A 9,504-nucleotide genomic window follows, 5' to 3' on the forward strand; every position below is an offset into this window, starting at 1 on the left:
CCTTCTGAGCTGTAGTTAGTTTGGTCTTGTGGGGAGTAATGTAACCATCCTTCAAATGCTCCTTCTGATGAGAAAATAGACAGGGCTTCTTCATCCTGGCATAATCGGAACTGGTCACTTCACGTGCTCCATATTCTTCTTCAGAGGAGGAGGATCATGTTGTGCAAAGGCAAGAGGACAACTAAATGCTAGCATCCTTGTTTGCTCGAAAAAAAGGAAAGGAAATATTTAAAACAACACAGATGAAGAACTTCTCAAGGACAATACCACTTTCTCATGACAGTATCTAAAGAGTAGCACAACAACAATAGAGATGACAAAGCTCAATCATATGGATGAAATCCGTGGGAGAGTACCAGCCTTTGTCAGGAGGCTTATTGTGTAGAGCATACAGATCAAGCACTTCTCCGGAACCATCTATTGTTATCTACTATGGTTGACATGCTTACTATATACTCCTCGATTAGTTTAATGTTTCCAACATCTTCTTGTGCACTTCCACTAAAATATATGGTATCTTCAAAGAAGAATCCCTGTTTGCACAAGTAGAGTTACATTAAGAATGGCATCAAATCAGTGGCAAAATAATTGCTCGTTCCAGCCATAGCAATAAATTAAGATGCAAAACTATATCATTACTTGTGTCTTCACAGTTCCCGTGCTTCATTACAGCACGGGGAGTTGATTTTTGTTTTTCTTCCGCTTGTTCTTCCCCTTCATCACTTGGCTCAATAACAGAGATGATTCGCCTTCAATATAAGATTTGGCATGTCAATTAGGGAGCACAAGTATAGCACTAAACAACGACGTTAATTTTCAGATGAAAGTGGCAAAATATAGGCCAACAGTTGTGAAATATCCTTATCTTACCTCAATAGGATATTACGATGCACATACAGATTGGAAGTCTTGTCTCCATTTGTGCAGTTCACTAAAATCAAGCAACATTACCGTACAAGTAGCACAACATATGAAAGCACACTACACAATCATGTGAAAGAAGGCTAGTACTGACCTCTCATGACGCGGAGTTCAAACAACTCACAAGAAGAAGATCTTAGAAAATAGATTGTAACTTGGTTACTCTACTTTCTTTTCAGCTCTTAGAATTTAGTTCTTAGTTCGAAGCAAACAATGGATGCTAAATATCATTTCTCCGGTTTGCAGCTTTAAATCTGCCATGGCACGGTCATAATACGGTTTAATTGATCATGCTTAGGGTTTACTTGATCATGCTGGTTCAGTGATGGTTTCTTTAATAGAAATCGGAGGGGAAACCCTCTTTTGCTAAAAAAAATGCTTAGGGTTTCCCCCTTTTATGATCACTATACAATCAGAATACGTGCTTCGTGTCATAATAGCACTGCTCCACCCATCAAGCTAAACAAGCTTAGTTGTTCAAATACGAATCTGATATTATTAAAATAGAGTCGTTTAGTTGGTCAGATAAATGTTCCTAATTTAGTTTCGAAAATGCATGTTCGCTGCTCGGGTGTGTATCTCTACAGGGTGCCCACGATGGGCCGCGGCCCACCCCGAGATTTTGGGTCGTCCCATGCCCCAATTCCCCTCTGTTCTACTGTGCGCTTTCAATCTCTACTCGCCCCCAGCCGCATGCCTCGCCGACGACTTGTCATCCCCGGACGACATGACTCTAGGAGGAGATGCCGGACTAACAGGAGGTCAGGGGCCACTCGCCCAACAGCGTCACCGCTGCCCGGGCACGCCGCCATGCCTACCTTCCCAGTCCGTTCAGGGCTCAGGCGTGCAGCACCCACTAAGCCAACCCGATTTATCCTGGGATACGTCCTCAACACTCAGCAGCCACTCCTCGTCACCCATTTTCTAATTGATTCATTACTCATTAGGCAGGATTGTCATTAGGGTTTGTTGTGTGCTGAGTGCTACCTACACTTAATGGTTCAGATGTATTTCAGTAATCTTTAGTACCTGTAAAGTTCACAAGGTTTCAAAATTCCGGCCCTAGGAACAGACACTAGTCATTTTGGATTGTTGGTCGTAGTGATGTTGACCCAGATTACTACTGCAGGCCAGGTTTGTTGACAAATTTACTTGTCTTTCTTACTAATTCGATATGATATCCAATTATTCACATCGATTAGTTGCAAACAATAAGTGCTAGACAAACTTCTTGATTCAGATTTTGGACGGTCTCTTACTGCAGTTACAATTCTGCATACTTGTCCTAGTAAGCTGAGAAGTAAATGATTGATTCACTACATCTATGCTTGCCTTGTCATATTTGTTGTCAATATTATTTTAGGGTGGACCACCCTATTTCAAAATACTGGAACTGTAGACATGAGTGAATAGTATTTCTCTATGTGATCTCTTCCATCATGTGTGGGCAACGAACACTGCATTGTATAGAAAGAAAGTGTCATTTCCAGCTTTTACATAGGCCACGATATTTTACATGGAGTACAATCTGCCTACTTGCTTTGTGTCGCACTACCAACACTCCAGCCTTGAAGCAAAACATTATGCCACTCATAATTCCTTAGTTTATTTGTTTAAATACGAATTTGATATGATTCTAATGTTCCTACTTCAGTTTTGAAATGTGTGTCTGCCTGTTATAGAGACATAAGGGGTTTGTATTTCTGTGTGTGGTCTGGTCAGCACGGTTGGGGGGTGAACTTTGCATATGCAGGGGTTTATAGGGAGACACTCTTCGAGTTGAATCCGCAATGCATTCCATAGATAATCTGACTACTTTTTATGTTTTCATGAATCTCAGATTCTGAGCAGCATCATAATGATTATGAGCTTGCGCGCATGAAAAGAATAAAGCAGAACAATGTCATGGCTGCCAAACTTGGCATTAAGGGACTGAAATCAAGTCTGGATGCAATGCAGCGCAAATGCTCTCCACCTACAGATTCATGCTCAGAATATGATCCTAACAGTGATTTTGAGCTAGAGGGAGACCTAAGTCAATTTAGCTCCCTAGTGGACGAGTCAGAGGCAGATGCCCTATCTTATTCACCCATCAAGGTGCTTGCTCTAACTTTCCAAGGTTATATTGGTCGCACATATCTTGCAACTGATGCTTTGCATTGGTTCTACTTTGTTGCACTGCCATTATAGCTTAGTTTACACATCGTGTATGTGAATATGCCTTGCCTATCCATTTTCAGTACATATTCCATCTGTCATCATACCATATTTATCCATTCAAATGTTGTTCTTGTGTATCACACGTTCAAAAGGAAGAGGGCAATTGCTGATCGCAGAGGAGCACAAGCAAAGTATTTGGAAAAGGTAGTGACACCTGATAAATCAAATAGCCCATTAGCTGTAGTTGTAATATCACCTGACCCATAAAACACCCCAACTCTAGCAGACTCTAGCCCTACTACACTGGTCATTTCTGATGCCCCAACTCAGCAGACCCCAACTACTGCAAACAGTATGATGATGCCAGTTGACATAGCACCATCTCTACGATGCAAAACCCCCATTCCAGCAAAGAGTACACCAAATCCAGTTGCCAAATCCCTTTTTGAACCAAAGAGAGCCCCAATTGCAGCAAATAGGACCCCTGTTCCATTTCTTTCCAGTTTAGAAGACGAAGCTTATATTGTTGTCAGGAACTTTGTGTGCATATTTCCTTCATGGAAGATTATACCGCAGACACAGAACAATTCCAGTCTTCCTCCGCAACTTACGTGTAAGTAATGTACTAATGTTATTCATGGTAATTACTGCATATGTTTCTGCTAACAGAAGACACGAGATTTCATTCTTTTAAATAGGCGAGGACCAAACTGGATTGTCAAGACGAGCAAGGGTTGGTTGCGCTTTTCAAGCACTTGTTGATGAAGTATCGTTCCTACCTGAGGCAAGCGGATTTCGATGGCAAGCCTCTAAACAAAATTTCTGTAAAGTCTCCGGTGCTACATTTATCTGATAGTGACTGGAATAATCTTGTTACACATTGGTCTCATCTGCAGCGTAAGGTACTGTCTATGATATCACATCACAATTTGAACTACATTTCTGCATTTGCCTTAACGTCTCACTAGTACGAAAACTGTTAGCAGAAGAACATTCATTCTCAAGGGACCACAAAATCTCGCAACTATACTGCACACTGCATTGCTCTAGTGAGTACCACTTGCCCTGTATGACCATACTTACTTTCATAGTTGTTTGATTATGTAGCATCACTGCACATGTTAGCCTCGTTATCGTCCATTTGGTGGATATTATAAGATCCGTATGGACTCTTACATAAATTTAGAATTAACCCAATGCTTTTGAAGAGGTTTAGCTTTGCAGTCCTCTTGTAAGGACTGAACATCGTCTATCACTTTACTTACATTAACAGCTACTACCTCCGTCCCATAATATAAGAACATTTTGTACAGTACGCCAGTGTTCAAAACACTCTTGTATTATGGGAAGAGGGATTGGTTCATAGTGTACCATTCTGCATCTTATCTCCCTCGCCCACCATTTACTAAAAAAGATCAGATCTATATTTAATCTTACCAAGAAGTTGAATACACAGACAATGCCAGTGCAGAAGTGTAGCCCATTTCTCTTGTCAGTACATTTTTTCCTGTAACGCTTGTACTTCCAGGGATTGGTAGTTGATTATGTAGCATCAATCTGCATCTTATCTTCATTATCCTCTATCCCTTACAGTATTATCATATCTATAATTACTCTCTACAAAATGTAGAGTATAGGCAATGCTTATGAAGAAGATTATGTGCTGAAATTCTTGAGTTATCCTTCCCTTGACATGGAGAAGGGCATTATAAAGCCGGTGTTAACTGTTAATGTAAGTCAGTCCTTCTAAAGCCTTTATCCTCAACTGTTGTTTAATTTGCTCATACTCCCTATCGTTTATTGCTGTTTAGTTTGCTATTTTTTTATCAAAATGCATGTTTGCAAGAACCGTAAGTTCCAAGTTTTACTTGTAAAACCAAATTCCTTATTCATACCATGCACATTACTCAATATTCCCTATATGTATGCTTGTTTTTTGTGGATCTATAATCCAGTGTGTGGTGAAGCAGCCCACGTTTGCACCTTGTCGTCTCCTATTTTATCTTACTGATGTGGCTGATGATATGAACAACATGCCATGCACATTAACAAAAATAGATACAATGATTGTCTTTACCCTTCATCTATGCTTGTTATGTTGACATGGTAATCCAGTAGTGTGGTGAAGCTCCCTGCATTATGAACAATGCCAAATTATGCTATTGATATTTTGAACTTATTCTTTATTTTCTAATTTGAAATTGGATGGAATTGATAGCACAGTTATCATATTTGTTTATACATGTGCAAAACATGTCATCTCTCTGCTTGTTTCAGGGTGATATGCCTGATGGCATGCACAAGTCTGCTGAAGGCTGTGAGACAAACCCAACATATATTGCAGCAAAGAAGGCAAAACATCTTGAAGATAGCGAGACAACCCCAAAGTCTTGTCTTGATGCAGTGTTCAAGTTACTTGAGACTAGCAGTCAGACAAGCTCACAGAATTCACTGTCTGGATCAGTTTGACTTCTTCAGTCCCAAGTTCCAGCAGAAAGGCATTCTGCAACTCAACTTCGACTTGAAGTCCTATCTCTAAGAAAGATTGCGGAGAACACCAATGAGAACCTCATTGCTAAACAGCTACACCTGGAAGCTATGACCGACATGCTAGGCCAGTCTCACAGCCTTGCTCAGTAGCTTGCGCAATAGTTCCCGCGCAAGGCTAACCTTTCTTGAATTGTCTTGGAAGTGGTCTCGGTTCCGTATTATTTTGTTATGCTGCAATGGTGCCCAGTTTTTATAATCTGCTTCTTCGTTGCGCTTTATGATCACTGGTGGCGAAGCCCAGTGGATGTAATATACCATAAATCCTTTATTGTATAGTGTAGGTTTATTCTAAGTTACTATGACGTAGTTTCTTTATTGTATAGAGTAGGTTTGTACTTAATTCCTAATAATTACTGCTATCATTCGCTATCTGAAAAAAAACTGATGTAGTCGACCGGGCCAAAACATTCACCTCTAACGGGCTTGGTTTTTAGCAGGCCATAATTGGGCCGGCCTGCATCTTTCTTGGGGCTGAATGATTGGGGCCTTCACACTTTGCGCCAGGCCCACAACTTACTCCGGCATATATTCGGCCCAAATTTTAGTTGGGCCTTTTGTGGATCCAGCACTTAGTTTGGCCCACGTAGCATTGGGCCATTAACAGGCTGAATATTCTACTGGCCTGTTACAGCCCAAAAGAAACCATGGGCCTTTAGCAGGCCGAAATGCATGTTGGGCCTCAATTTTCACTAGTCGTCGACGGGTCTTCAGCAGGCTGAAATGTAGACCGGGCCTTTTTTGGCCCAGTTATATGACGGGCCGTTACCAGGCCAAAACATATCTCAGGCCTTAGTTGCCCCACTGATATCATGTGCCTTTAAGAGGCCGAAAGCTTAGTACATGCATCAACGAGCCGAATTATACGACAGGCCTTTAACAGGCCCAAAGTCACGTTGGACTAAACTGTTGCCACCTTTATCACGGGTCGTTGGTAGGCCGGATGTCGCGTCGGACCATATACGGCCAATGGGCAGCACGGGCCATTCCCAGGACGAAAGACACACCGGGCTGAAATGGGCACATGTCTACATCGGGCCTCTAGCAGGCCGAAAGTCACTGGGCTGTAATTGGGCCCAAACATTCGGCGAACAATTAACGGGCCAGATCTGACTTCGGGCCATAAATGGGCCTTTATTAAACAGGCCATTATTGGGTTGGCCCACTAGTACCTGAGTATGTACTACGGGCCTTTGACTAGGCCGGCCTTTTTAACCTATATGGGCCTCTGTTGGGCCCTGCCACGTGTCGACACATCATAGGCATATCTCCTCCAATGGACGGGCGACATCTGGCCCACCGAGGAGCAGACACGTGTTTCCTCTGGCCAATGAGAATTTTACACGTGGAAAATCACCATTGGTCCGGGCTGTTAATGAGTTATCGGATCCAAAACCGGACCCAATAGCTTAACGGCGAGCCGTTACGGTGGATGTCACGTGTCGGTCACCCTTCACGAAAGCACTTCTATGACACGCGATTTATCGTCATGGAAGTGGACACTTCCATGATGATAATTTTGGTAGTGTCATGGAACACTTCTACGATAGCACATGTATGACTATCTTGATTCTGTCATAAAATCGTCATGGATGTACATGCATGACAGAAAACGTGACCTACTGTGACAAACACGTATCATCACGGAAGTGTATTTTTTTGTAGTGTATCTTTGCCGGGGGTGCCCAAAACTCCTTTTCGATGACCCGATAAGTACCCGGTACCCTCCAAAACACTTCCGGTGTCTGAATACCATCGTCCTATATATCAATATTTACCTCTCGGCCATTTTGAGACTCCTTGTCATGTCCAATCTCATCCAGGACTTCGAACAACATTCGGTCACCAAATCACATAACTGATATAATACTATGTCATCAATGAACGTTAAGCGTGCGGACCCTACGTGTTCGAGAACTATGTAAACATGACCGATACACCTCTCCGGTCAATAACCAATGGCGGAACGTGGATGCCCATATTGGCTCCTACATATTCTACAAAGATCTTTATCGGTCGAACCTTATGACAACATACGTAATTCTCTTTGTCCATCGGTATGTTACTTGCCCGAGATTTGATCGTCGGTATCTATATACCTAGTTTAATCTCATTACCGACAAGTCTCTTTACTCGTTCCGTAATACATCACCTCGTGACTAACTCCTTAGGTATTTTCTTAGAAGCTTATGATGTGTATTACCGAGAGGGCCCAAAGATACCTCTCCGATACTCGGAGTGATAAATCCTAATCTTGATCTATGCCAACTCAACAAACACCTTCGGAGATACCCATAGAGCATCTTTATAATCACCCAGTTATGTTGTGAGGTTTGATAGAACACAAGGTATTCCTTCAGTATCCGGGAGTTGCATAATCTCGTAGTCGAAAGAATATGTATTTGACATGAAGAGATCAATAGCAATAAAACTGAACGATCATTATGCTAAGCTAACGGATGGGTCTTGCCCATCACATCATTCTCCTAATGATGTGATCCCGTTATCAAATGACAACACATGTCCATGGTTAGAAAACCTTAACCATCTTTGATCAATGAGCTAGTCTAGTAGAGGCTTACTAGGGACACGGTGTTTGTTTATGTATTCACACATGTATTTAAGTTTCTGATCAATACAATTCTAACATGAATAATAAACCTTTATCATGAATAAAGAAATATAAAATAACAACTTTATTATTGCCTTTAGGGCATATTTCCTTCGTATATATATCTCAAGTCATGTGATTCTTTGGTCAAGCATACCAGGGTAAACTTTTTTACAGATTGAATCATGTTCACCTGGAATTTTAGTATGAGTCCCCCTATTATTTTTATTCGTAAGTAAAAGATGGTATTTATTGCAATGTTGTAATAAGCCGCATGCAACATATACCTTGCATACAGTGATATTTTGATCAATGACTCTTTTTTCTGAGTTTGTTATTTTGTAACAACAAACAAATATTCAACTAGTAAACACAACAATGTAATAAATAAAAACAGAAAGATAAAACAAACAAAATGGACTTTACAAAAAGGGGGGAATAACAATGGGGAGAATAAAATAATATAATAGAAAAGTAAAAACCTACAAGGCTACAAAGATAGATACAATTGATAATAGAAAGGTAATTAGGAAGTAGATAACAACCAAGGACAAACTAATAACATAGAAAAAATAAAACTACAAAAGCAGTCCATACTTATTTGGGGTTGATCCATTTGACTTCAGACGGAAAAGGAGGGAAGTTCATGTTTGCCACCCATTGCAGGAAGAAGGGCCCGTTCTGCCTGAAGCATTTCTCCATGGTCCATATTTGGCGCTCAACATGGCACGTGCAGGGTTCAGGTGCGGGTAATGCTCGCCCAAACCCGCTCCCATCCCAATATTTTTTCCCAAACCCGTACATGCATCCCGGGTTCCATATTGTTCCCATACCCGTACCCAGTCGGTTGCAGGTAATAGTGGGTAAAAATACCCATCACAGTCACCTTTAAATTCACATTTTTTCATCTATTATTTTAGAATTTCAACATTTCTGTACGTAAAACACAACATTTCAAAATACCCATTTATGTACGTAAAACACAACATTTCAACATTTTCGTATGGAAAATGCAACATTTCAACATGTGTTACCCATTGGAGCTCGATGCGTGGCAGAAGGAGGTGCTCCTGCAGCCCGGTGGTGCTCGCGTGGAGGAGATGAGGTGGAGGACAAGAGGTGGAGGCAGGAGATGGTCTGATCTGCTAGTTGCGTGGAGTAAAGGGAGGAGACGAGGAGATGAGGGAGGTGGTCGGTCGCATCGCTGCAGGCAGCCGACGGTGGCGGCCGGTGGCTCCTCCCCCTAGGGTTTGTTGCGAGAGAGA

The sequence above is a fragment of the Triticum dicoccoides genome, chromosome 1B (assembly GCF_002162155.2).
Source record: "Triticum dicoccoides isolate Atlit2015 ecotype Zavitan chromosome 1B, WEW_v2.0, whole genome shotgun sequence".
Lineage (NCBI taxonomy): Eukaryota > Viridiplantae > Streptophyta > Magnoliopsida > Poales > Poaceae > Triticum > Triticum dicoccoides.